We start from the raw sequence: 27650 nt of genomic DNA on the forward strand, positions 1-27650 counted from the left end.
GTTGCCAACTGTGTCCACATATCTATTCAGGGAACACCATCAGAGGCCTAGTCACATCAGCCACATTATCAGAGGCTCGTTCACCTGCACATCTACCAATGTGATATGTGCCAGCAATGACCCTCTGCCATGTACATTAGTCAAACTGGACAGTCTCTACGTAAAAGAATAAATGGACACAAATCAGATATCAAGAATTAGAACATTCAAAAACGAGTTGGAGAACACTTCAATCTCTTTCGTCACTTGATTACAGACCTAAAAGTTGCAATTCTTCAACAAAAAAACTTCGAAAACAGACTCCGATGAGAGACTGCTGAATTGGAATTAATTTGCAAACTGGATACTGTTAACTTAGGCTTGAATAGAGACTGGGAGTGGATGGGTCATTACACAAAGTAAAACTATTTCCCCATGTTTATTCCCCCGCCCCCCTCCACCCCCCACTGTTCCTCAGACGTTCTTGTCAACTGCTGGAAATGACCCACCTTGATTATCACTACAAAAGGTTTCCCCTCCCCCGCCCCCCGCTCTCCTGCTGCTAATAGCTCACCTTAAGTGATCACTCTTGTTACAGTGTGTATGGTAACACCCATTGTTTCATGTTCTCTATGTATATAAATCTCCCCACTGTATTTTCCATTGAATGCATCCGATGAAGTGAGCTGTAGCTCATAAAAGCTCATGCTCAAATAAATTTGTTAGTCTCTTAAGGTGCCACAAGTACTCCTTTTCTTTTTGCGAATACAGACTAACACGGCTGCTACTCTGAAACCTCTCCTCTACCAGGATATCAGTCTGGTTGCATGCTAGAGCCCTGTGAATCACTCAGCCAGGTTGTCAGTGCGGCCACATGCTAGAGACCCCCATAGACTGCTCAGGCAGGCTGTCAGTATGGCTGCATGCTACAGAGGCCTACAGATCACTCATTGTGTGCTACAGAGCCCTAGAGAAAAGCAAACAATTTGTTACTGATGTAACTGGAGCAAATTTTGGACCAGTCAGAGTTGCATTCACATAGGTGAGGGCAGATTTTAGTCCTACAACTCCTATGCCAAGATCTTCATGAATGGGTATCTAAAGCTAAGCTGCTATATACACAGTTAGGTGCCCAAATAGCTACAATTTCAGAAGTGCTGAGCACCCAGCAGATACCATTGCACTCACGTCCGTAAATCAGGCCACTTATTTAGGTGCCTAAATAGAGATTTACACATTTAGGCTCCCACTTTTGAGAATCTCAGTCCGAGTATATACACTTCCCGATTGTATCTCATTGTTTTGACATAAAGAGCTTCCACTAACTGGGGATGCAACAATCATGACAGTAGGAAGACTTTTTTTAGGCCCTTCCAAATGAAATTTCCCAACCAGCTCCTTCTTATTTAAATTTCACATGTGAAGTACATAGAACTACAAAAACTAATTTTCAGATTATTGACCTGCAGTAAAGTTCATAGCATTTCTGCAGTGTTAAAGAATCAATACTTCATCTTCAAAACAGATCCCAGCAGAGAAATTCTCTTTAGTATGTCAACAGATGTAACATCTCTTTGCAGTGTAACTGCAGTTATGTACCACGTCCGACACATGGGATATTTTGCTGCCTAGATATAACATTATTGTGATCTTTAACCTTGCGTGGGGGATCGTACTGCACATAAAACTGGTGAAACCTAACTGGGGAATCAGACAAACACACATGGAAAGATCATTTTGTTCCTCTGAACCACTGCGGGAGCATTGTCTGGTTTAGCATGCACAACATTTAGCCTGTTTTAATATTTGTATCAGTCTCATTTTCCTTTCTCTTTAATTTAGTTTTCCCTCTTGTATCCCTCATATCCTCTCCTTTTGTAGTTTAGAAATTCAGCAGAGACCAAAACTATTAGAGCAGGAAAAATGGCTCTGGTTTCATTGGGTTGGAATAAGTGACCCAGTCTGGATAAAAGAAACCAGCCTGAACTAAACCCTAATCTTTTCTGAGATTCAATAAATGTGGTTAAACCTTGTTACTGCTTCTTACTATCCATGTTCACTTACTTCTGTGCTACCCGGAAGCAGAGAAAGAAGAGCAGATATTTCATCACTAGCTCGTCAGGTCTAGTCCACTCTGTCTGGAGATGATGGAATGCTGTTACCAGATAAGGGTCAGTCTACACTTAAAAGTTAACATAGTTACTTCAGTCAGAAGTTTGAAACAACCACACCCCTGACTGGTGTTGCTACGCCAATGCCCAGCGTAGACGCAGCTATGTCAATGGAACATTGTCATTCGGGGAGGTGGTACTCCTACACAGATGGAAAAACCCCTTCTGTCAATGTAGGATGCATCTGCATAGCTATGTTGGTATAGCCTCCGTTGTGTAGGCACAGCCTGAAGTCTACTCAGTAACATGTATAAATAAATTGGGGGCCTCATTTAGATCTCAGTGGTTAGCTATCCATATCACAAAACCAATTCTGCAACTGTCACAAATTGGGTCCCTTGTTGGAGGTGATGGAATGCTGTTATCATCTGAAGGTTATTTCAAGTAATGAGCATAAATAAGTCAGTGGTGTCAGTGGTTAATTCTCCATCAACATAAAACAACCTCTACAGTGGACACTCTCTGATATCTTTGTTGATAGTTAAAGCAGATACTGAACTACCCTCACACCAGGGCTGAAGCACTTTGTGAAACTGTTTAATATGTGTTTTGAGCTATTTGTTAGTTGATTAACCAAGAGTTAATTATCTCAGTGTATGTACATGGTCTGATCTGCAGCCCATGCAAGTTACTAGTTTGCTCCTGCTGTGTAACTGCTGTCTTGCATGTTGGCTAACATTTTTACCTGCTTGCAGGCAGACTCCATTGCTGCCACTAATGTTCATAAATCCAAGTGATTTGTCCTCAGTCCTGAACCAAGAAACAGTGGGGGAAATTTACAAAGTTTCTGTCTGTCTTATGCAATGGAAGAGGACATGGTGTGAGCCTCCCACAGTGTCATGCTGGTTTCTTTGGGGAATTAAAAAGAAAAAAGGAGAGCTCAGATACTGTGACAAATACCTGCTCTCAAACAGTTCAGGCTGCTCAGAAACAGGATTTCTCAAAAACAGGATGTTCCAGAGAAAGCCGGTGTAAGGGACTTGGGCATAGGCAGTCCTGCCTAGCAGTCACATCTGGACTGGTGCCACAGGTCAAGGCCAGCCACAAGGCAGCAGTCAGCAAACAGGGTGTGGAGTATTTGCTAGATCCTGAGTCAATTGGCAAGAGTCAGGGTGAGAGTCAGGCTGGTCTCAGAGACTGGAGGCCAGAGGTAGTTAGTAGGCTGGAATCAGGAGGCCAAGTCGTGGTCAGAGTCAAGCCAGGGTCAGAGATCAGAAAACAAGGTGAGGTCTGGAGTTAGAGCACAATAGAAGTCTGTATAGTTGCCAAGACAACTTGCTGGGGTACTCTCCAGGGTTAAATGGTGAGCATGGGCTAATCAGAGGGTGCTGTCATTCTAGACACTTTGGGCAGTACTTCCTATGGTGCCTGATCTCCTCAGTGCTTCCTGCAGGTGGCTTTGCATTGTGTCCTGTTGGTGATGTAGCAACATCAGCTGTCCCAGGTGCTGCAGACCTGGGTTCTAGGGTCCCCAGGATCCTTACAGCCACGGATGAGATTTCTAGCCCAGTTTTGCACACCAAGGCGCTTCAGAGAAGCATTTGAATTTGGGGGTGAATAAAACATGTTTTCCCTGTTGTATCTTTGCAACTCTGGTGGCTGAACTGTTTGAGAGGAATTCAGCAAAATGCCCATTGTTCTGTTACAACTTATTGAGCCTGAGTTGTTATAAGAGGTTCTGAAACATGGATGGTTTATTTTAATGGTACTTGGTGGCATTGGTCCACGTTCCAGTCAGGTATTTCATGGTTAAAAAGAAATAACTGGATGTGAAAAACAGCTCTGCATTCCTGAATCTTGGAGTTAGAGTCATGTTAGAAAATATCCATGAGATAGGGTTGCCACCTGTCCAGGTTTTCTCCAGATTGTGCCTTTTTTGCGGTAGCTGGGAAATCTGTCAGGACGCTCAGTGTACATTGTCCTGTCCAATTTCATGGGCTCAGGATCAGCCTGGATGTCCCAGTTTTTTTGTACCTCACAGGTAGCAACCCTAACACAGTACAAAGTAGAAAAGACCTTACAGCAGGATACCAGAGAGTCCTGGGCAGGGGAAAGTCTGGAGTGATGAGATTCCTCACAGCACTTGACCAATCCATTGGCCTGCTCCTCATTGGGTCTTCCTGGCCTCCAGGGTAGCATTCTATAAGCCTGTACAAATTCTCTATATAATACCAAGTGTATTTGAGAAAATGCAATCTCTGTATTCTCTTCAAGTTCCAGCCCAACATTTTCAATTCCCCTACCTTCAGACTCAGATTTCACTAACACCACAACTACTATGCAACTTTAACTCTACCCCCCGCCCTGCCCAGTAAGAGGTGGAGAGGCCTGGAGAAGAGGATGCTGGAAGTTTGGCAACCCCATGGGCGTAGATTTAAGACTGCAATCTGTGGTCTGGGGCAGTCGTGCATCTCTAGGTGGAGGAGGAGAAGCTATGAATTGTTAGGTGGCTGAAATTTTCATTTGCTGGGGTTTGGCATATACTGTATATAATTATTCATATTATAGTAATACCTACAGGCCCAAACCAAGATCAGCGCTCTGTTGCGCTAAGCACTATATAAGTATGTAGTGAGATACATTTCCTATTCCAAAGACCTTACAGTCTGAATAGACAAGACAGACAAAGGATAGGAGGAGAAACAAAGGCACAAAGAGGTGAAGTAACTTACTTAAGGTCATACATCAGACCAGTGGTACAGTCAGAAATTGAACTCTACTGCTCTGACATTCAGACCAATGCCCCGTCCGCTACCCTGCATTGCTGCTCTTAAGATGTTATTTGCAATTAGAGCTGATTGGTAATTTTCCAACAAAACATTTTTCATCAGAAAATGCCAATTCATTGAAGCTGAAACCCCCAACCCTGATATCTGTGGACAAGAAGTTGAATTTGTCAACTCATTTGAGTATCTTGGCTCCTTTGTCACCAAGAAGGGAGGTTGCCTTGCTGACATGAAACATTGAATCAGCAAGGGTACAGGGGTTATATACACTCTTTGGGGACCTGTGGCATCAACTTGACCTAAGACACACATCTACCAAAGCAGCAGTGACTTCTGTCGTCTTGTATGGCTGTGAAACGTGGGCCAGCACAGCAATGCAAATGTGCCAGCTGCACTGTTTAGACATGCAACAGCAATAACGTATTGAAGGCATATAGTGGTTTCGTCATGTTAATAATGAGCAGGTTAGGCATCGGACCAACCAGCCTCCACTGTCTTCCCAAGTGACTCAATGCCAGCTAAGGTGGCTTGGCCATCTGCTCCTTATGCCAGAGTCCGTAGCAGCCCACCAGATTTATGCATTAAGTCCAACAAAAGCTGGATGGAAAAGACTTTCTGGATAGCCCTACACATGCTGGAGGGATATCATAGCTTCTGACCTCACCCATCTCAGCCTTAACATAGAGCAGGCCGCAACGTTGACAGGAAACCGGGTTCTCTGGAAACGGATGATCTAAAGTGTTTACTCTATGCTCCACGAGCAGGAGAATGAACTAATGAATTGAAACCGTTGGTGGCAATGGGTCAGTTTCAACTAATCTCCTGGTTCAAAATATTTTTGAAGAAAAAAAAAAACAGTTTCAAAATTGGGGAAACTTCCCATTTTGACATTTTCAAGATTTCCTGGTTCAAAATGACTTTTCATTTTAAAATTCTCATTAATTTATACTTTAAAAAGGGTCAAAAGATAAAAAGGTCACAATCAAAATGAAACATTTCAAAATTATTAAAATTCAATGTTTTGATTGACCGGCTCTAGGGGGTTGTTGTTTTTTTTCAGATCATCAATTTGTGAAAATTTTCGGGACAGAAAAAAGTTTTGAAATCACAAAATCTCTCAGGACAGGATAACAATTTCCCTCCCAGCTTTACTTGCAATGCCATTCAGCAAGGTGGGGCAGCTATGGAGCCTAACCCTCCTGTAACTAGCACCAGCTTTGCACAGGTATAATTCCATTTATACAATTAATCTTTGCCTCATTTCCACCAGTTTAAGTGACAAGAACATCAGGCCCATAGAGTGTGCAGCAGGAACACTTCAGGCCAAATTCTTTACTGGTGTTAATGGACGTAGCCCATCTGACTTCAATGAAGTTATTTATACGAATAGAGAATTGGGCCTTTTGAAAACAAGTCATCAACGTGTGCTCCAGATTGAACAAAAGTGACAGGGAGACAACGTGAAAATTGCCTCTACTCATGCTCCCAAGGCATCCATCCCAAAATGAAGGCTGGAGGTGTTGACGAGCTTCAGCAATATGCAGATGAAAACAAGATAGGAAAAGCAATTGAGGGAGAAAAGTAAATAAACAAAGGAGTATTTTAGTTATCTTGGAGATGAAAGGTTCTTTTAAACTGGATTTATTAGCTTTTGAACACAAGGCTTCAACTTTGCTTGGAAGAACACTGGATTCTCCATGGGATGCCAAATCATGAATCTGTCTGAAAAATCTCTTTTTGAAATCTCTCTCTGACACTACTAAAGGAAAAAGCTGTGTTGACAAAAGTGCCCATTGTGCCTGACATATTCTGGCCTACTTCGTTGTTTTAAGAGATATGAAGGAGGTTGGGAGGAACGGATTTATAAACACTAAGCAAACCCTATCCCTTTAATCTGAAATCTGTCTTGGTTTGCCCTCAGGTTGACATTTATTGTTTTAAAACCTTGAGAAAATGAAGTGAGGAATTGCCCATTCCCATCAGTTTCAGTCTGAAATGTTTAAAGTGCACATATTTCATCTAGTGCCAGGTCCAGGATCACAGCCAGGTCTTGTTTGACAACCAGATGACTTACACAAAGGGGTTCCCCTTATGAAAACATTTAGATATGTGAATTGGCACACACGAGCACATCACAACATACCTTCTTGGAAGCCAGATCGCAGTCATATGCAGGACATATGGGCTGCCACATTAAAAGTGCATTGCCACACAGAGCTGAGAAAGATTGGATTGAATAATCAAGCAGGCCAACTTTGGGGTCATTTTATATTTCGCTGTAACTCATATCTGCTTAAGGGCATTAAATGGAAACAATTTGAACAGAGAAAATGAAAATTGACCACACATTGCTGGGAGGTAAGTAATGCTGATCTACAAGTTTGCCATTATTTAATACATATAGAGTCTGTGTTTCCAGTTCAGGAATAAATCTTTCCCATAAATCTGCAGAATAGAAAGAGGATGTTAAGCGTAGAGCAGAGGAGTGGTATTTTTTTTAAGTTCCTCTGTTTTCTGATAATTCTTTTTATTCACTAGTTTGATCTCCATCTTCCGTTAAATCATTTGTTCCAATTCACTTTAAACAAAACTAATGTTTTCAGACCTGCCATTGCTTTTGCCTCCCACTGATTTAAAACTGTTCAAGTAAAAGAAAGCTTAGAAAACATCCAGAGTATGTCTACACAGCAATTAGACACCCACGGCTGACCCATGACAGCTGACTTGGGCTCAGGCTGCAGGGCATTGCAGCGTAGCCATTCGGGCTTGGGCTGCAGGCCAAGCTCTGGGACCCTCCCACCTCGCAAGCTTCTACAACCTGGCACAGGCCAGCCACGGGTTTTTTTTGGAGTGTGGACATACCCTCAGTGGCTTCCCAGATCATAGCCAGGTTGCCAGCCCCACGTATTAAACAGTCATGAGTCAGCACTCCAACAATCGTGAAATTGCCTTAAAAAAAAAGAAAGAAATTTTGACCGTTACAAATTTGGGTTCTTTTTATTTGCCTTCAGTTTTGAGCCTTTAGGGTTTCACATTTTCAAATTCTTCTGCACAACTTTTTTTTATATATGAAATCTGAGATTCCCATGTAATCCCCTGACTCCTAGAGGTGCGTATTTATGTAAAACACCTGATATCATGAGATTTAACACTGGGCGGAGGATGATGCCCACAATACACTGAGCCAAACCAACTATGCAAAGACACTATGCTCCTCCTTGATGAATTACTGTGAAAAGAGGAGTCTCCCCTACTCAGAAGTTACAACTCTCATTCCACTGAGCATGTAAATGCCTGCTATCTCTCTCCAAAATCCCAGAATATATGAGATTTTCTTGGGTTGGAAACTAGATATAATTTAATTCCAACTGTATCAGATTTAACTGGGAGCATCTTAAAATAAGTGCCGACAATATACACGTAGGACTATACACAATCCATTTTATGGAGGATTTGAATGATTTATCATCGATCATTGTTGGCCAATGGGTTCGAACCATATGGCCAGTCTGTCATTCTTATATTATATCTTAAAGTTTGGTCCCACTCTTAAAAGTGACTTCATAAAATTGGCACCTCCTGTTCAGCAGGTCTGTGTTCAGAGTCAAATATTTTGTGACTATAATAAGTTATCACTGCATTTTACTCCTACTAGCTCTTCTGAGCCAGCACAGTGAAGGGTATAGATTCATATATTCTAAGACCAGAAGGGACCATTGTGATCATCTAGCCTGACCTCCTTATAACACAGGCCAGAGAACTGCCCCAAAATAATGCCTAGAGCAGAGCTGTTAGAAAAGCATCTAATCCTGATTTAAAAGTTGTCAGTGGTGGAGAGTCCACAACACCCCTGTTCCAATGAGTTAAAATTCCCTGCTTGGGTAAACACATCCACACTAGCTCCAATCCAGCTAGCATACTAAAAATAGCAGTGTAGCTGAAGCTGCATGGGCAGCAAAGTAAAGGCTATCCACCCTGAGTACAATCCCAGCTGAAACGCTCAGTATGTACTCAGCTACACGGCCATTTTTAGTGTGGTAGCTCAAACAGAGCTAGCATGGGTATGCCTGCCCCAGCTGAAAATTACACCTCCAGCGCCAGTATAGACATACCCTTGGACTGCATGAGCTGGATCCTATTCCTTATTGTGCATCAGCCCCAAGACTGCTTAATAAGTTCCAGTCAGTTACACTTGTGCAAAGCCTCAAATACGATGGTGCTGTGGGGTTTCAGAGAGGTCACTCAAGAAGTGATCTGAAGAGAGTGGGGCTGCACAGGTGTAATTTAGGGCTGTTCTGCAGAAGCTTTCATCACTGCTGATGATGCATGAAAAGGAAAGGCGCAAGACTGATTTTTGGAGCCCTGGCTGAGTTTGCAGGGCTAGCCACAGAGCTGGGAGGAAAGTGGTTTTCCTGTCCAAGGAAAAATGTTGAGAAATCAGATATTTTTCCCCAACACAAACTGGAACCAAAAAGTATTCACACACCAAAGATCTGGAAAAAAATTTGGTTCAGGTCAATTGAAATGTTTCATATGGATCATTTCAAAACATTTTGATTTTGACTTTTTTTATTTTCGTATAATTGTATTATAATTAGCTTAAATTTCAAAACAAAAAGTCACTTCAAACCAGAAAAGTGAAAAATTTTCATGCAGAAAAAATGTTGAAACAGGAAGTTTCAACAATTTCAAAAGACCCTTTCCTGTAAAAAGTTTCAGTTTCAATTAACCTGAATTTTTCATTAAAAAAAAAAAGTGTGATTGGAAAATTACAGACCAGCTCTGTCTGGCATTTAGGAAAAAAACCCCGCACATTTTACTTTTTAAACTGAACTTGCTGAACACAGAAATCACCAATAAACAAAGAGCACAGAACCTGCCATGGCTGTTTTTACAAGGCTACTTTTCAGAGGAGAGCTGCAGTTTTACCCCACCCCCACCCCCACTTTGCCAGACATACCAGTCTTCTTTACTCATTAGTCAAATTTTCCTATAGACAACTTTCTGCTTTCTCCTATGGCATCCCTTCTGCTAGGGAGGGGCTCCAAGCAAATTCCTGCAAAGCCTCTACACTATTTTAACTCAAATCTCTCCAAAAAACTCACGCCTCTGATTCCTATAAACCACTCAGCAATGGCCAAGCAACTGATGAGTTGTGACCATTGTTTCTTATACTTACAATTGTCTTGTCCTGGACCTGTCTTCTCCTGTTGTCTCTATTTTTATATGAAGACTATAAGGTCTCTGAGGCTAGGACTGTCTTTTTTGTAATATGCATATATCGTACCTGGCATAATGGGGCCCCAACTCCTGTTTAGAACTTCCAGGTACTACCATAATACAAATAATTCTGCTTAAAAATTATTTGTATCTTAATTAATTACCATGAATAGTAATTGTGATGAAAGCGCTATGAGGTGGGTTGGGTGCCCTGCTTCACTACTGTTACTAATTAGTATTTGTATTATGGTAGCACATCCAGGCCACAGACCCATTGTGTTAGACACACTGTCCAAATATGTCCCTGCCCCAGCACTAGCCTAGCTTGGTTTCACATGCCCCCATGCCCCAAACAACACTTTTTACAATTTATTTCAAAACAACAAATGCATAGGATTGTACCTTCAAAACATGTACCCAGGCAGACACAGGATGTTCTGTTTGTAGAACCTTTGTGCTTCCTTTGCATCACAGGGAGTTGCTTTCATTTGTTGCAACTTGTCTTATATTTGGATCGTAAGCTCTTTGGAAAAGAGGAGTTGGTACTTTGTTTGTGAAGTATCTGGCACACTTTGGGGTATACAAATAATACCAATACCAGCATGGTGTCTAGAACTGGTGCAAACTGAAAGCAACATAATAATGAAATAAATGATACTGCTAGCAATCCTAGCACAGGGCCCTGGCAATGGAAACTTAGCTAGAGATCCAGGTTGCACTGCCAGAGATCAGCTTCAAACTCACTCCTAAGTGGCCAGCAAAGCCTGGAAAGTGGGCAGGGCCACCAGAAAGTAGGGGGTGGGGAAGTTGCCAGTAAATTAATTGGCTCCCCCTGGAGGTTTCTGTTGGAAGAGCTTGGCTGGAGCTGGGAGGGAATTAAATCTTTCCCTCATCTCCTTCAGATCACTGCCAGCCCTCAGAAGGGGAGAGTCTCCCTTGGGTTTGGTAAGCGTAGCTGTCTCGGGAAGCTGCACATCCGCACTTGATGGGCCAGGTTGGCTGAATTTAGCCCCTGATTTGGAAGTGATTTTACATTGAATATATACCAACTGAGCATTCAAACCTGTCTATTTAGGGTTGCAATTCTACAGCACACATCGAGGTAGCCAACTGACAGTTAATGAAGAAGCAACAATTCTCTCTGGACAGTTCATAACTGGGGCAAAATATACACCAAGGGATTATTGAAAATTTGTTTCTTGAGCTACCGAAGAGAAAAAGAGATTTTATTTAGCTATTAAACATCCAAATGTACAGTATGTTTTTACTAATCAATTGTATTCCATTAATATGATGTGGTTCTCACTGAATTAAATGCATATTTAAAGAATTTTGCTAAAAGTCTTTTCACTTTTAGTTCTTTATAAAGAACCTTGGCTTACATTTTGGGGAAAGAAATCTCCTTAATTTTGTTTTTTGTTTATTATTATTTTTAGCACAATAGTGCAGAGAAACTTCAATTGATGTCAGGGCCCCATTGTGCTAGGTGTGGTACAGATATCAGATTCCTATCCCAAAGAGGATCCTGATCGTACAAAAGTGCTATCCCCATTTTATAGATGAAGAACTGAGACAAAGTGACACAGCGAGTGCCCTTAGGTCCAACAGGAACTCTGTGGGATGGCCAGGAATTGAACTCAGAACTCAGAACTTCTGACTCCTATGTACTTATCAAACCCACATTAACCACATTTAAGACCCAATTGGCTACAGGAGATAAATAAGCCTAATTTATACGATTAACTGACAATTGGCTACAAGGAGATAAGTATGCATCAATTATAAAATTGGACAATCACACTAACCACATTAACAATGTGGTCCAACTTGATTTGTTGGTCTGTTTTAAAACACGGCCAACAGATAAGATAAAAAATACGAAGGCACAGAATTAGTGTGTGTGAGTTGGTATCAGAAAAACCTGACCCACACCCCCTGAACCGAAGGGACGTGCACTTCTCGACTCTCTGTACCTGGCCAGTGCAGAAAAACGACCGACTGAAGGGTAATGTATTTTCAGACAAATGCAGGGTAACATTATGGAGTAAAGAAGTCTGGTTGCTCGAGATGATCTGATCTTAGTTGTATCGATACTGTAGTGTAAAACCAGTGATAAGTGACTGGTGTATGATAGCTTTACATGTACTTGTGCTTATCTTAATTTGCCAGTGCGAGTGCACGTGAGGTTGTCGTTCATTAGCTCCTTGATGAGTAGTAGCTTTACATGTACTTGTGCTTGTCTTCAGTATAACTTGCCATTTATATTAATCCTCATTCAGTGCTGGTCTTTAATCTTTCTTTTCTTATTTTGTCTGTATTGCCTTTATAGCTGAAAATCAATAAAACCCTTTTTTTTTTAGGAATAATTAGTAGCTTTAATTTATCTTGTACGGGCACCACTCAACCTCATTACATCTGTGTTGGGTGGTGGAAAGTAGTGATCACCCAGGGCTTAATTAGGGTCCTGATGCGTCTCTCCTTCTTCCTTCATCTCCGCACCATGCAGCTGTAGAAAAGAGATCATGTATGAGTCACTTGCCTGATCCTAATGATGCTGTTTACTCATTAGCTCAGAGGAAGGCAAATAAAATCCAAACCCAAGGTCACTGCCAAAAAGTCCAAGGTGAATATTTTCTCCCAGCAGTGGAGTCTCCATCAGAACTAGCTGCGTGGGGATCATTCTTAAAATGAGACACTCTATGATCTTACCTGCTGCTTCAACTTGGCTGACCGTGCGCGTCTGTTTCACCTGTTTGCTTTCATATGTCTGTCACCAGCTTCCACCATTTCTTGGACCTGAAACAATTTCCACACATATTGATTTGAATTGTTTTTGCCCCCCATTATGTTTGCCCCCCATTGTGTATTCTCTTTCCACAAATATTCTAGCAAATGAGTTTTATTAATGTGAATACCTGTCAAAAGCAAACTAAAAGTTGGGATACTCAAGTAGTCACAAATTGCATAACTCATTCATAATGGAAAAAACCTGCAGTTTGAAGGCATTACACTTTGCACCTGCAATTCAAAATAGGCCCCGGAGTTGGCTAGTTAAGCAAATAATCCAATCAGAGTCCAAAAACAACGTCATGTGATTTGGGTTGCCGGCCAGCACTGCTTGAATTGCTGTTTGCAAATGCTCTGCAGATCGAGAATAATTCATAAAGAATTTCCTGCCTCATGTTTAATAATGGACATATCTGAGAAAGTCTTAATTTGTTCATGGAAACAGGGAGCAACATTCAAACAAGTTAGTTACTGTAAATTGTCTGCCCTGATCTGATGTTGATTCTTCATGGTTCCAGGCCAGCCACCAAACAAATGCAGCACCATATATTCAGTGACAATAAATTTGTCAAACTTTAATTTCAAAAACCACTGAAATTTATGGCGGACAAAGAGAGAGAGGCCTGGTCTACATTTGATTGTTTTACATCCAGTATGCTTTTACCAAAATAATTGTACCAGTAAAAGCCCTAATGTGAAGGTCAGTTACAGTGGTATAAAACAGGCTTCAGAGTAGCAGCAGTGTTCGTCAGCCATAAAAATGTTGACATACTATGGGGCCATGCAGGTACCCATAGCAGTACCACTGATTTGAGAACACTTCAATCTCTTTGGTCACTCGATTACAGACCTAAAAGTGGCAATTCTTCAACAAAAAAACTTCAAAAACAGACTTCAAAGAGACAATGCTGAATTGGAATTAATTTGCAAACTGGATACAATTAACTTAGGCTAGAATAAAGACAGGGAGTGAATGGGTCATCACACAAAGTAAAACTATTTCCCCATGTTTATCCCCCCCCCCACGGTTCCTCACATTTTCTCCTCAGCTGCTGGAAATGGCCCACCTTGATTATCACTACAAAAGGTATTCCCCCACACACACACGCACTCTCCTGCTGGTAATAGCTCATCTTACCTGATCACTCTTGTTACAGTGCGTATGGTAACACCCATTGTTTCATGTTCTCTATGTATATAAAATCTCCCCACTGTATTTTCCACTGCATGCATCCCATGAAGTGAGCTGTAGCTCATGAAAACTTATGCGCAAATAAATTTGTTAGTCTCTAAGGTGCCACAAGTACTCCTTTTCTTCTTTCAGTGGTATAAAAGTGCTTTATGCTGGTATAGCTTATTTCCCTTCCCATACGGGAATAGCTATACCAGACTACAGCATCTCTCTACTGATATAACTGCATCCACACTGTGGGGAGGAGGGGATTTGTACAGCTTTAACTATATTAATTAGTATAGACAAGGTCAGAGAGATAGTGGGTGGGAAATGGGGCACTGGAAGAAAGAGGGACATATTTCTTGACTTTATGATATTGCTAAAATCCTATTTCCAAATCCAAATAAATAATATTCTCATGTCAGACTGCTGAGTCCAAATCTCTATGTTGAGATCTGTGCACAGCCCTGCTTGAGAATATAACCATAAAAATGTCTTACATTTATATAACATCTTTCATCCCAAAGGATCCCAGAAGGCTTTTCAGATTGTCTATATTGAAATGCAGCCACCTTTGGGGCGGAATGGGCAGCTATTTAACAGCAGACACCGACACTCCACAGTGTGTTAGGACAGGAAATGGATAAGCTTTGTTTAAAGGGCAATTACCTTTTTATTAATCTTTTATAGCTGCCTTTGCATCTCAGCAGTTTTTAGTACTGATAATGAAAGCAAAGAGAATCATTTTGCTCAAATATTGCCAATGGTTATTTCCCATTCTCCGTGGAACCCTAATTTTATCAATCAATTTGGAGGCCAGAGGGGTCCATAGAGGGAGTATAGCCTCATTTTTCGGAACTTAATCTTAAACTTCAAGAATAGTCTCACTATTTTTGTGCATGATCTTATTGTTAAGAGCAATTAAAGAATAAAAACCTACATATGTGCCTGTAGGGAAATTAGCATTAAGAGGTTAAGTGTCTGTACAACGCTGCAGAATGCAGTTCATATTCGCAGGAGGATTCCGCTAAATTGTTTAGACAAACTGAGTAAATGTCAGTGGGAATTCTGACACTGTGCATTACATTAATCTTCATAACTACTAATCCAGATGTGTACATATGTTTCTGGGATGCAGATTTTTTTTAAATTAACCTTTACAACCCAATGTGTGTTTTTTTTTTAAAGAGTGAGAGGCTTCTGGTAGCCATAATTACTCCTGGTTATTTACTCTGCTTAGGGTAGAGGTATATCATCGAGAAAAAATGCACTCTTCTTCTTACACTGGACAGGCCCATTTCTCTGGTCAGTGGGTGAATGTAGGCATCAGCACAGTGAAAGTAACAAGATTCTGTCCAGTTTCTATGCTGCCTACTAGGCTACTGAACAGCTACAGAAGTACAGACTTAATGCCCCTTTGCTGTCATGAGATGCTCCCTTTGTGGGAGGGACTGGGAAGAGACAGGAAATGAGACTCCTGCTGTAACTCTCCACTCTTCTGTCCCCCAACCCACCCACCCAAAAGAACTCTGAGGCAAAACCAGCAAGATGCTGATCAGTTTCATGGGTGCTCTTCAGAAAGCCACAGGGCAGCAAGAGATCAGAGTAGAACCTGATTTCACTGTGGGAAAACTGCCTGAAAGGTTTCCCATTCCTGATAGTGGCTTGAGGGTGGAATGTAATTGACTAGATGCTTGTCAATTTCACCCTGTTTCTTCCCTGATAAACTAGGAGCAGCACCAGAAGGATCCAGACCGGAGGATGGCCCAACCCTACTCCAGACAGATGGGAGGGAGAGAGGGAGGGAGGGATGGAGAGAAAATAATGTCCCAGGAGGGGTGTGGGTGGACGGAAGAATGTTCAGCTTCTCCCTAATAGTGGCAATGGACTAGGGGGGAAGGAAGAGAGATTTCCACCTCTCATCCTTACAGCAGCCTGCAGGCCTGGATGCTTCCACACACCAACTGGAGGCAGCTAGGATTAATTTCAGTGTTATTTAAAATGACACTTTCTATACAGCCCAGGATCAATGGCAGCTCTAAGGCCAGGAAGAAGCCAGGATTGGATCTTGGGTGTATCAGCCCTCCCATTCCCCGACTATTTCTCTTTCACTCGGCAAAAAAAGGAACATGACTTAACTGGGCAATTCAAAGTGTACCCAGCTCCTTATTTTGCCTAATAAAGTCAGTTGATGCTCCCATCTAAGTAACTAGTAGTTACTCTTCTGAGGATATAGGGAGAACAAGCGAAAGTTTCCCAGTGACAGGAGTGTGAAATATGATCAGGCATGGTAGAGTTAGTAGCAGGAGGTAGTCAGGGAAGTTTAGGAGACACAGAACAGGAGTACTCTCCTATAAAGGCAAGTGATCCTTGTTCCTATACAGCCAATCCATTACAGACTGATGTCAGCAGGAGTCTTTTAGACTAATGGCAGATGGATTGGGCCCATGCATAAGAAATATTCCTGTGAGTAATAATTTGTATTGGGCCCCCAGGGTTTAAAAGTTCTTGTATATTGACTCTGTGTGTGAATGCACGTGCATGAAAGGGAGAAAAAGAGGGAGGGGGTGGATGGTTTGTAACTTCCAGATGGGGAATATATTTCACCTTTCTTTGCAGTACAGTTATATTTAAACACATCCAACAAGCCAGAAAAAGAAAAGAAAAAAAGAGAGACAGTTCATGATATTTAAACTATGTAATTCAATGTACCATACATCTAATGAAAATGGGTCTATTTAATAGTATTTCAATAGGGTTTCGTCTTGAATGCTGTTCTAAGGATACATATAGTATATTTTATGAAATGTGTGAAATCTGTTTTTGTTTATGAATCAGCCACGTCTGGATTTATGTATAGTGCTTTCCTCTTAGGAATTGTGTACAGGATCACTTGAACTGAAATAACTTTATCTGTTATACTTCACACCTTTGGTTATTTCAATGTATGTCTCTGTGCAGGCACTTATTTTGGTATGAGAGTGCCTTTACATTGATTTAGTTAAGCAGGTAAGGAACTAACTTCGGTTATGCTGAAATGGGGCACTCTCATACTGAACTAAAACTGTCTATGTACATACAAACCAAAATAATTAAGGGTGTGCACTACAACCAATATAATTATTTCAATTCCATTTACTGTGTAGACAAGCCCTTAGATCAAGTGATGTATGAATTCAGCTGACTTAAGAGTGATCCACACCCACACTTACACAGTGTGCATAGAGGGCAATGAACAGGAGGCATTCCATAAATTACCTTTTCTCCAATTAAGGTCACATTAATTATTGTTCGCTAGCACCTATAAGAACATAACATAAGAATGGCCATACTGGGTCAGACCAATGATCTATGTAGACCAGCATGTGGTCTTCCAACAGTGGTCAGTGCCAGATGCTTCAGAAAGGATGAACAGAACATCCCTTGTCACCCATCTTCTCGCAGTTAGAGGCTTAGGGATACCCAGAGCACTTTTATACATAGCACTTTTCACCCATATATCTCAAAGCACTTAAATATCACTATCCCCATTTGACAGATGGGTAAACAGAGGCACAGGGAAATTAACTGATTTGCCTTAAGTCACACTGCAGAGCTGGGAACAGACCCCCAGTTGTCTGAATTCCAGTCAAGTGCCCCATCCCAGCTCAACTGCAACCAAAACTCTCTCGTGCCTGAAAAGAATGCCATGAAAATATTGACAGACTTCATGCAAAATATTCACAACAAAATCTGAAAACCACGCAGTGGTGTCACATTTGTAAAAATTCTGATTTCTTGGAAAAAATTATATTTTTGCTATTTTTTTTAAATGACAACTAGGACCTTTCTCTGAGTGAATCTGAATTCACCACATTCAAAAAAAGTGTTCATTTTCAAATAAAAATTTCATGAAAATTGAAGTTTCTGAAACAAATAAATTGCTGAGAACAAAACTGTGAACTTTTAATTCTGTAGCAAAATTCTAAACCAAACTCCTTGTCATTTTCCAACACTACGGATCACACTGTAAATAAGAAGGCTCTGTCCTCAATATATGCAAGGAGGTTGATTACTTCAGTAGGTATAAATGTTTAGTGTTCAGGAAGAGTTCCAAATCAGCAGCCTGTATTACACTGTAACATATATCTACTGAGCATCTGTGTCATACAACATAGGTCAATACAAGGAAGCCAGCCTCAAGCTTTCAGTCTGAGGGCTTGATTCTGCAAAGATTTGTGAATATGCTTAAGTCCATGCATTGAGCATAATTCCACTGATTTCAATTAATCTGCTCACTATGGAAAGCAAGGCAGGTGTGCAAGTCTTTGCAGGATGGGGGCCTAAATAGGGTAGACAATAGCATAGACACCCACACCACCAGGGGCCAGATTCCCAGCTGGTGTAAGTTAGAATAGCGCCACTGGTGTCAAGTCTCACCAGCAGAGAATTTGGTCACAGCGGAGCAGGATGTGGAGCGATCAGTCTCAAATGGTGCAGAGGCTTTTTTAGACAAGATTCATGTAGATGGTGACATCCAGGCTCGTATAAACACACACGTAGGTACAGACAATTAAATAGAGAGTGAAGACCTCTGTTTATCCATGAAATACATACAACTGCCCTGACTACATGCCTCATCCATGCCCTGGAAGAACCACAAAACCCATCATATTAACTGATGTCTCTGTTGGCCATCACAGCACAATGGACAGAGACTGGATGGGCAGAGACTTTGCCCCTAGGAGAGCTCATACACTCTGGCCAAATCAGTCTCTGTCCATTCTACTAGTGGCCAGCAAGGAGAACAATTACCAAGCTCCCTGTGACTTAGATTTAGACACTGAACTCCAATTCCTATAAACCACTGAACAACCATCAGTCGCTGTCAACACAGGTTGGATTTGAACTGAGCACCTAGTCATCCAGTTTACCTGAAAGCTTTTATTTTGTCCAAACCCTCTTGCCCATCCCTAACCATAACCTAAGACAGTTTCTTGTGACAAGACAATATAATGGCTTCCAGCCCCTAATTTGTTTTTTGTGATCACTCTTATTGCCCAGGAAGACATTTAGAAGACGAATCCACATAGGATTCCAGAGACACCACTGATTCCCACCACGCCAAAGTTCATCTAGTCCCATATGACTCTCTTTTTGGATTAGAAGGGAATCCTTTTGTATTGTGTTCACAGTCATATCCTTCTAATTGATGTGAAAGACTGTGGGTTCTGAAATATATTGTACTTCATGTCATAAGTCAATGTGTCAAGGAACGTCTGAAGTCAGAAGTACTGTGATTTGTTTTAAATAACTATTGATTAATGTTCCAGGGTTGTTTTTTTGTTGGTGGTGTTGTTTTAAACACCAGAAACACTCATGTTATGTAGGAGCACATATAAACAAACTCATAAGACTCTGGAAAAGCAACATAATGCAAACCACAGTTCTTTTGAATTTACATAGTCTCTGATTCAAATAATTCATTAAACATTATGGTCTTGATGCAGAAATTGATGGCTGAGGTTCTATAGCCGTTGTTATACGGGGGCCAGACTTGATGATCATAATGGTCCCATCTGACCTTAAAACTTATTTAAATATTTCTTAAATAATTTTAGTGCATTTAATTCTTTGTGGCAGTGGCTGGGGAGTCAAAACTTCTCGGTTCTGTTCCCAGATCTTCCACTTGCTCATTATGAGACAATAAGCAAGTCGCTTTCCCTCTCTTTGCTTCAGTATGAAAAATGAACCACTTCCTGCAGCTCCCATTGGCTAGGAACAGTGAACCGCGGCCACTGGGAGCTGCAGGCAGCTGTGCAAATGTAAACAAATGGTCTGGCAGCCCGCCACCAGATTACCCTGATGGGCCGCATGTGGCCCGTGGGCTGCAGGTTACCAACCACTGGCTTAGGCACACAAAGTGTGGGATACTTCTCCTCATCTTCTCCAGCAGATGAACACTTAAAATAAATGCTTTCTGGACAGACTCAGTACAACTTTGCATTTGCAGTTGTTCTGAGCCACACTTTCTGCATATGAGCCCTTGTAGAGGCTACATGACACTTCCCAGTCTCAGCTCAGTCTGCGTCAATCATGCCTGTCAGCCACTCAGCACTTATCAGGAGATCTTAGGCCATTTTTACATCTACCATAAATGTATCTTCTCCTCTACTTATGAGTTATAGGACCACCCACTTGCCTGGTATGTATTAGTATTTCACTGACTGATACTATCTTTCACAGAAAGAGATGATTCAGAGGGAGGAATAAAACTTACTAGATCATCCAGTCCATGGTTCTAACATTGTAGGATTGTTTCTTTACCATACATTTTCCAGAGCCAGAGCTTCAACTGTTTTAAATTGGTGTGGTGTCATTGACTTCAATTGAGCTGCATTAATTTGCACAGCTGTGAATCTGACCCTTAGTGTTTTTCATTCCTGTTTTAAAGGTTCCAACTAATGGAGCTTCCATCATTTTCTAATTCACCTCTGTAATAGGGTGGCAGGTTGCAAAGAGATGCAGAGCTATTCTGCTGATTTACCCTGGTAACCAGATTGAGTGGTTCTCATTAGCATCAGTCAAGAACAAAGAATTGGAGTAAGAGAGCTAGAGGGAGAAGAAGGTCCTTCAGGAAGAAGGCCTAATCAGGCTGCTCATGAAAGATCTTGGGGCCAAAGTGGTAGGGGTCCATGATGCAGTGCCAAAGGTCCTGCTGATACAATGTTAGAGACAAGATAGGGATGCCACTTGTTTGCAATCCTATTGTTAAGTTGGGAAACAAAGCAGGTGGGATATTTACCACTATGCTAATAAGGAGTTGCACTCGAAATGATCCAGCATCCTATTACAAATGGTTCAAAATGGTGAGAGGCACACCTTGTTCCCAGCAGTTGGGCTTGGATAAGAACTTCAAAATGTCAGCTGTTCCTCTGTGCCTGCAAAATGGGTCCAAACAGGCTCTCTCTCAAGGTTTCCAGTGAGAAATCTTGGGGGGTGAGGGCGCATTTACCAGATTTGATCAAAATTCCTTGAACTGTCCCATTCAGTCTGATTCAAATTGGGGGTATATCTGAGGCTGGTTCTCATTTTCAATGAGCCTGTTCCCAGTTTCCTAACTGCTTCTATCCAGTAATGCTGGTGAAGTGGCCAGAGGATGTAAGCGAAGCATGGAGCTGCTACACCTCACATGTCCCACTGACAGTGAATCTGGCCCTGCTAGAAGGAGAGACGCTCAATCACCCTGAGATAATTGGAAAAAATGCAGATGAGCATGTATCTAACATGCCTTCAAAGAAAGAAATGGAAATTACCTTACATGGCAGAATCAATAAAGACTCATTACCTGCACTGAAGATTAATTGTCTATAAAGGGACTTGGATATATACAGCCATTAATCTCTTTCAGGATCTTGCATAAGCAGAGATCTTTGTAAATTTTCCTCATTAGCAAATCTACGCTGTGCAAACTAGTTTAAGATGCACCGACAGACTCAGCCATGGAAAATGTAATATTTCAGGGTCCTCTTTTTGTTTTGCAGCAGGACAATATTACTGGCTCACCCAAAAGAATACTGATGCCTAGACTTTCCCCGGACACTTATCGGCAAGAGACATTTCATCTTTAAGCCCTCCTCCAATGACCAACAGGGAGCAAACCCTGCACACCACAGTTCGCACAGCTCATTGTTCTAGTGCTGTTACACACCATATTTGCTGCTCCAGTTCACAGCAACTGCAAGAATTCAGGGACAGCATTTCCACTTCTCCATTTTGCAAAACATCACTGGCCTGATTCTCATTTGTCTTGCACCTTACCTCATCATCTCCATCTCTGCAAAGCAGATGAAAAATGCTACTGTAGGTGTAAGTCAGTAGAGAATGCTGATTGGTTTGTGTCTTACACAGGTGAGAAAAATCAGGTCCTACAAAATAACAATGCCTTGGGCCCAAATCCTCAAAGGGATTTAGGCAACTAACAGCCATTGGAATCAGTGGGAGTTAGGCACCTTGATATCTTTGAGGCTCCTGGGCCTTTGGGTTCCTGCTGCACTGGACTGAAACTTAATGATTCTCTTTTCCCCTCCTGCTAACATCACTGGAAGCTGAGCCCCCTTGTGAGAGGGAGGATAGACCACTTGGGCCCCATTCATGCTATAAGGTTTGCACCGCTGAACCCCTCTGCTCACATGGAGCCTCACTTAAACCAGTGGGACCCTGGGATCTCCCTATGAGGAGCAGGAGCTTAGTGTCTAACTCTTCTGCTTTGGTGACGCTCCTCCAGCAGATAGGTTCAAGCAGAGGAGTGGAAGTCCAGATCCTGGGCTTGGTTTCCAGCTCTCCCCCTGCCTGCCTGCCTCAGAGGAGTTTGTATAAATGGCCTTCGAGATCCTCAGACCATTGTACTGCTCCCGATTGTCATAGTCAACCTGACATCACCGGCTCCATTCTTTACCAGCTCACCAGTCTGACCCCCACCTCCCAGCACACACAAACAGCAAGAAGGAAAGGCAAGTGCTTGCTGTCCATGCTCCAAGATGCTCAGTGGGCCCATGAAATGCACCCTGGTTGAACAGATGCCTGACTTGGCATCAGGACAGCAGACAGGAACAAGCCATTAGGTCCACTACAACTGTATTCAAATGCCTTGTTCTTGCTTTCCCTCTACAGACCAGATTCAACTGTCAGTTCCATTATGTAGCTGAAATCAGACTCTAACCTACGATACTTCCAGGGAGCCCACCACCATAGCATTTAGGAATTGCATAGAAATATTCCATAATGCACTCTGCACAGTAATATTGAAACTGTTTTTTAAAAAGGGGCGATAGGAAGCTTTTTTGGGGCGGGAGGTTGGTTCAGGAGTCATGAGAGGCTCTTATTTTACAGAAATTAGTTCACCTATGCCTTACTACTTTCACATATGCTTTCCCCCTTCTTACCTTTAAGAATAGTAAAACATTAAACAAGAACAAAATAACCCCACTGACAGTAGGTGATCTGGGGGTTAGTGACAGGAGACCTTCACTTTTGCATCTTGAGGTCTCAAAACAGAGGGGAAAACATGGCTGGTCTCATCCAACTCCCTTCTGAAAAGCTTTGTAGGGTGGTGGTGTTTAATTGCAAATGGATTGCACTGGAGCTCTGCATCAGACTAAGTCATAGAATCATAGAATCATAGAATATCAGGGTTGGAAGGGACCCCAGAAGGTCATCTAGTCCAACCCCCTGCTCGAAGCAGGACCAATTCCCAGTTAAATCATCCCAGCCAGGGCTTTGTCAAGCCTGACCTTAAAAACCTCTAAGGAAGGAGATTCTACCACCTCCCTAGGTAACGCATTCCAGTGTTTCACCACCCTCTTAGTGAAAAAGTTTTTCCTAATATCCAATCTAAACCTCCCCCACTGCAATTTGAGACCATTACTCCTCGTTCTGTCATCTGCTACCATTGAGAACAGTCTAGAGCCATCCTCTTTGGAACCCCCTTTCAGGTAGTTGAAAGCAGCTATCAAATCCCCCCTCATTCTTCTCTTCTGCAGGCTAAACAATCCCAGCTCCCTCAGCCTCTCCTCATAACTCATGTGTTCCAGTCCCCTAATCATTTTTGTTGCCCTTCGCTGGACTCTCTCCAATTTATCCACATCCTTCTTGAAGTGTGGGGCCCAAAACTGGACAGAGTACTCCAGATGAGGCCTCACCAATGTCGAATAGAGGGGAACGATCAAGTCCCTCGATCTGCTCGCTATGCCCCTACTTATACATCCCAAAATGCCATTGGCCTTCTTGGCAACAAGGGCACACTGCTGACTCATATCCAGCTTCTCGTCCACTGTCACCCCTAGGTCCTTTTCCGCAGAACTGCTGCCTAGCCATTCGGTCCCTAGTCTGGAGCTGTGCATTGGGTTCTTCCGTCCTAAGTGCAGGACCCTGCACTTATCCTTATTGAACCTCATCAGATTCCTTTTGGCCCAATCTTCCAATTTGTCTAGGTCCTGAGTTGACCCAAGTCAACTGACTAATTAAGAGACATACCCTCGGGGACAAAAATCAAGCTGCAAACAATTTATTATTTAAGAACAAATAACCCCCTGATGATATCAAAACATCACCTGCAGGAAAATACTTTGCATCACAACAGAAGGTTCAAACTCCCAGTGAAGAGCATTTGAAAGGCTCTGGAGGGGTGCCTACACAGCAATCAGAGGTCTGATTGCAGCACATGGAGACATACCCGAGCTAGCTTTGCTCTAGCTAGATCAAACAACATCATCAGTGAAGCCACAGCAGCTGGCAATGGAGAGAAAGTAGCCTGGCACCCACCAGGAAGTTAACTACCCAAGTACAAACCTGCCCAGGATCCTAGGTATGTATTTGAGCAGTTAGTCCCTGTTGCTGTGGCTTCACTGCTATTTTTAGCTCAGATAGGTCTACTCCTGCTGCAATCATGCCACCCAGCTGCAGAGTAGACAGATCCTCTGAGAAAGCTATCACATCATATCTTTGGCCTCCATCCTTGCAATGGATTTCCAATGAGCAAACCCTTCAAATTGCACACAGTACTATTCAGTTCATGTCTTCCCAGTTATTCCTGCAGCACTGGGGGCTTGGTTTTCCAGTCTGTTGGAAAGAAGAGGATTGTGGATGGTGTTCCCAGATACCAGGCTGATTTTGATTCTAGTGACATTTGCGTAAATCCAAAGTACAACCACTGGTTTCAGCACAGTTACTCTGGGATTAGACAGGTGTAGCTGAGATCAGAATCATGTGCACCCACCAGAAAGTTATTTTCCCTCCACTGCCTGCTCAGACCCAAAGACTGATGATTGGTCTGACTCTCCTCAGGTCAGTGGGACCCCAGTTTCAATCTGTTGACTTCAGTGGAGTCATTCTTGACTTCTATTGGTGTAAAGGAGAAAAGGACCAGGCCCCGTGGAGCATAATAACAATGGTTACAATCCCCTGCTTTCTCATTAGCCGACAACTTTCCAAAACGGTAGCATTTGGGGCTGCAACATTCTGCGTGTGATCTTTGCCCAACATACGGGCACAGGAGCTACCTTAATAGGACAGATCAGGTTAGAGGTCCATCTAGTATCTGGCAGTGGTTATTGCCAGATACTTCAGATGAAGGTGTTAAGAACCCCTCTAGTGATCAAGTACAGAATATCTAGCCCTTATGGGACATTTCGTTATAATCCTCATCCATGAGTGCCTAGCTGGAACACACTTGCCAGGGAACACACAGGCAGGCATTGCGGGGCATCATTCTCTACTGGACACAGAACACTTCAGTCTTTAGAGATCTCAAAGATTCACCAGCACTACATTCACTTGAAAATTAAAATAAAATAAAAGGATTCAGATTCAAGTGTAACCCCCGCTTGGACAAACTTCTGCTCTCAGGTCCACATAATGGCTCTCCACTTTCATGCATTGTTATTCATTATTATTAACAAAGACGCAGTGCAGGCTAGATTGTGACTTGAGACACAACCCAGAGCAATGGATGCTGGGTAAGCTGCACCACTTTCAGAGTAGATCTAGGAGGCAAATGTCTCCAAGACACCCCCCAGGACACAATGTCACCCTGGAAAAAGGGTGGAGGACTCACTAGTCAGCACAGTTCTTGTGGCTATGTATGGCACAGCAGGGTCTCCTCATCTGGCACCCCCTGCTGACAGTCACTACACCATTCAGCCCCTTCTCATGAACCCTCTAGCCAGGTAACTTATAGTCCCACCCCTTCCAGTGTAACACAGTCTAACAAATAAAAGTTCAACATCCTCACATCAAGTCTTTGGCCCCAGCTCCAGGGTCCTTGCTCCCTCTCATTTCAGGGCTTTCAAAGGGTCTATCTCCTTATAGCAGGAGGGCTTCATGCCACCTTCTTTCATGGCTGGTAGGAGAACCCAGGCCCTCTGGCCAGCAAGTGGCAGGGGGGGGGAGGGTATAACCAAAGATCACCCCATACCCCACTCACCTGTTCCAGAGAGGTCTGGACTTCACAGATAGGGCCATAAGGGAGGTTCTTGTTCCCCTGCCTGGGTGTATAGTCCAAATCACCATCTGGAACTCACAGAGCACTTGCCAGGGTGGGCAGCTCATTATAAAGCATAAAGCAGGCCAAGTCTCCTGACATGGAGATGTAATACAAGGAAATGGGGGGCGCAAGGCACAATTTACTTATAGCCTCAAACTCTCTTGAAAACGATTTAAATGCCCACCATAGTATAAGAGACGTGGATCCAAGGAGTCCTTCCCCTCCCACACACTGAAGAGCTACTTTTGCTGTGGCAAAGTCTGTACAGTGTATCACTGCATCCATTTCAAGGCTGCAGAGCACCTTGGAAGTGCAGAGTGGGGGAGCAATATCTCTAGCACCCATAAGAAGCTTTAGAAGCAGATTCATTTGGAAAATAATAAATGGTTGGCTAAAATGGCCAGCAGCCAACGAGACATTACTCTAATAGCATCCGTGTCACAGCTAGCACAGCCGAACTGGTCATTCCCCAGAGGCACGTGTGGTTCTTTGGAAGAGATACTGCTGCAGAAACACTGAAATCAGGCTTGGCTCCAAATCCAGCCCTACACACTCAGCCTGTGTACCTAGGCTGGTCATGGGGGAGATCAGCCCTGTCAAGGGAGTAGAATCGGATGCAGGAGTTTCACCAGGAGGTTCTGCGTGGGATGGGGTGAATAGCACTGAATCCAGGAGGAGTTGGCGGAGACTGGGGTGGCCTGGGGTGGGGACAGGAGGCTGAAGCTTATTATAGCTTTATCAGATTGTTACCTCTTTACTGTCCCTCATTGTTGCTCCCACGTTATCTATTTCCTCATCAGGCGGCCAGCAGTATAGACCAGCTCGTATATTTGTGTTTTTATGACCTAGGATTTGTATCCATAGAGACTATGTTATATAGTCCTCTCCACTCAGAAATGTCACCTCATTAGATTCTATAGGATCTTTTGGGGATTTTGTCACTCCCTCTTTCTCTAATCTGTCCTCCCTCTTTAATCATAAACTTCCACTAAAAGTTCTTGTTATCTGCAGAGCCCTGTGTTTTTCACAGATTTCACAGGGCTTTGGTTATAAGGTCAGATGTGTTCCCCAAAGCTTGACTTCACATAAGTCAGGTTTCAGTACACAGAGATTTACGCACATGCGTCTGTAGGCTTTAAGTCAGCCCTCAGTGCAAAAAGCTTATGTGTTGAAGTCTTGCTGATTTGGATGGCCCTACGAAAGTTGACACTCTGAATATTATGATGGGAATCAGCCAGCTGGCTTTGAAGTTCTGCATAGAGGGTCAAAAGACTCAGAACACAGACTTCGGAGTAGACCTGGTCAAAAAATGTCCATCTAAATATTTAATTTCAAGGGACAATGGGGGAAAAATCTGTTTTCACTGAACTTATTTTTGGGGGGAGGGGTGTCATTGAAAAACCAAGAACCCCAAAACCAAACATTTTTCAGTTTTCAGCAACTGAAACATTTTGAGTTTCGTTACTGAAACTTGCATTGGGGACTTTTTTGACAAAAAAAATTAAATAAATCAAAGAAAACTTTTAACAAAGACATACATTTTTTTTTCTTTTTGTCTAAATGTATCATGG

At 42.5% G+C, this 27650-nt stretch overlaps 1 long non-coding RNA gene across 1 annotated transcript in view; it reads right to left on the reverse strand.

The window, feature by feature from the left end:
* Positions 1–12501: 12501 nt before the first annotated feature.
* The window catches only part of LOC311524814, a 144990-nt gene continuing 129841 nt past the window's right edge, over positions 12502–27650 (reverse strand). The window contains exons 2-3 of the long non-coding RNA XR_014712622.1: positions 12806–12892; positions 12502–12602 (exon numbers count right to left, since the gene is read on the reverse strand). This is a non-coding gene — a long non-coding RNA (uncharacterized lncRNA). The remainder of the gene's footprint in view (positions 12603–12805; positions 12893–27650) is intronic.

Source organism: Lepidochelys olivacea (assembly GCF_965140295.1).
Source record: "Lepidochelys olivacea isolate rLepOli2 genome assembly, chromosome: 8".
NCBI lineage: Eukaryota > Metazoa > Chordata > Testudines > Cheloniidae > Lepidochelys > Lepidochelys olivacea.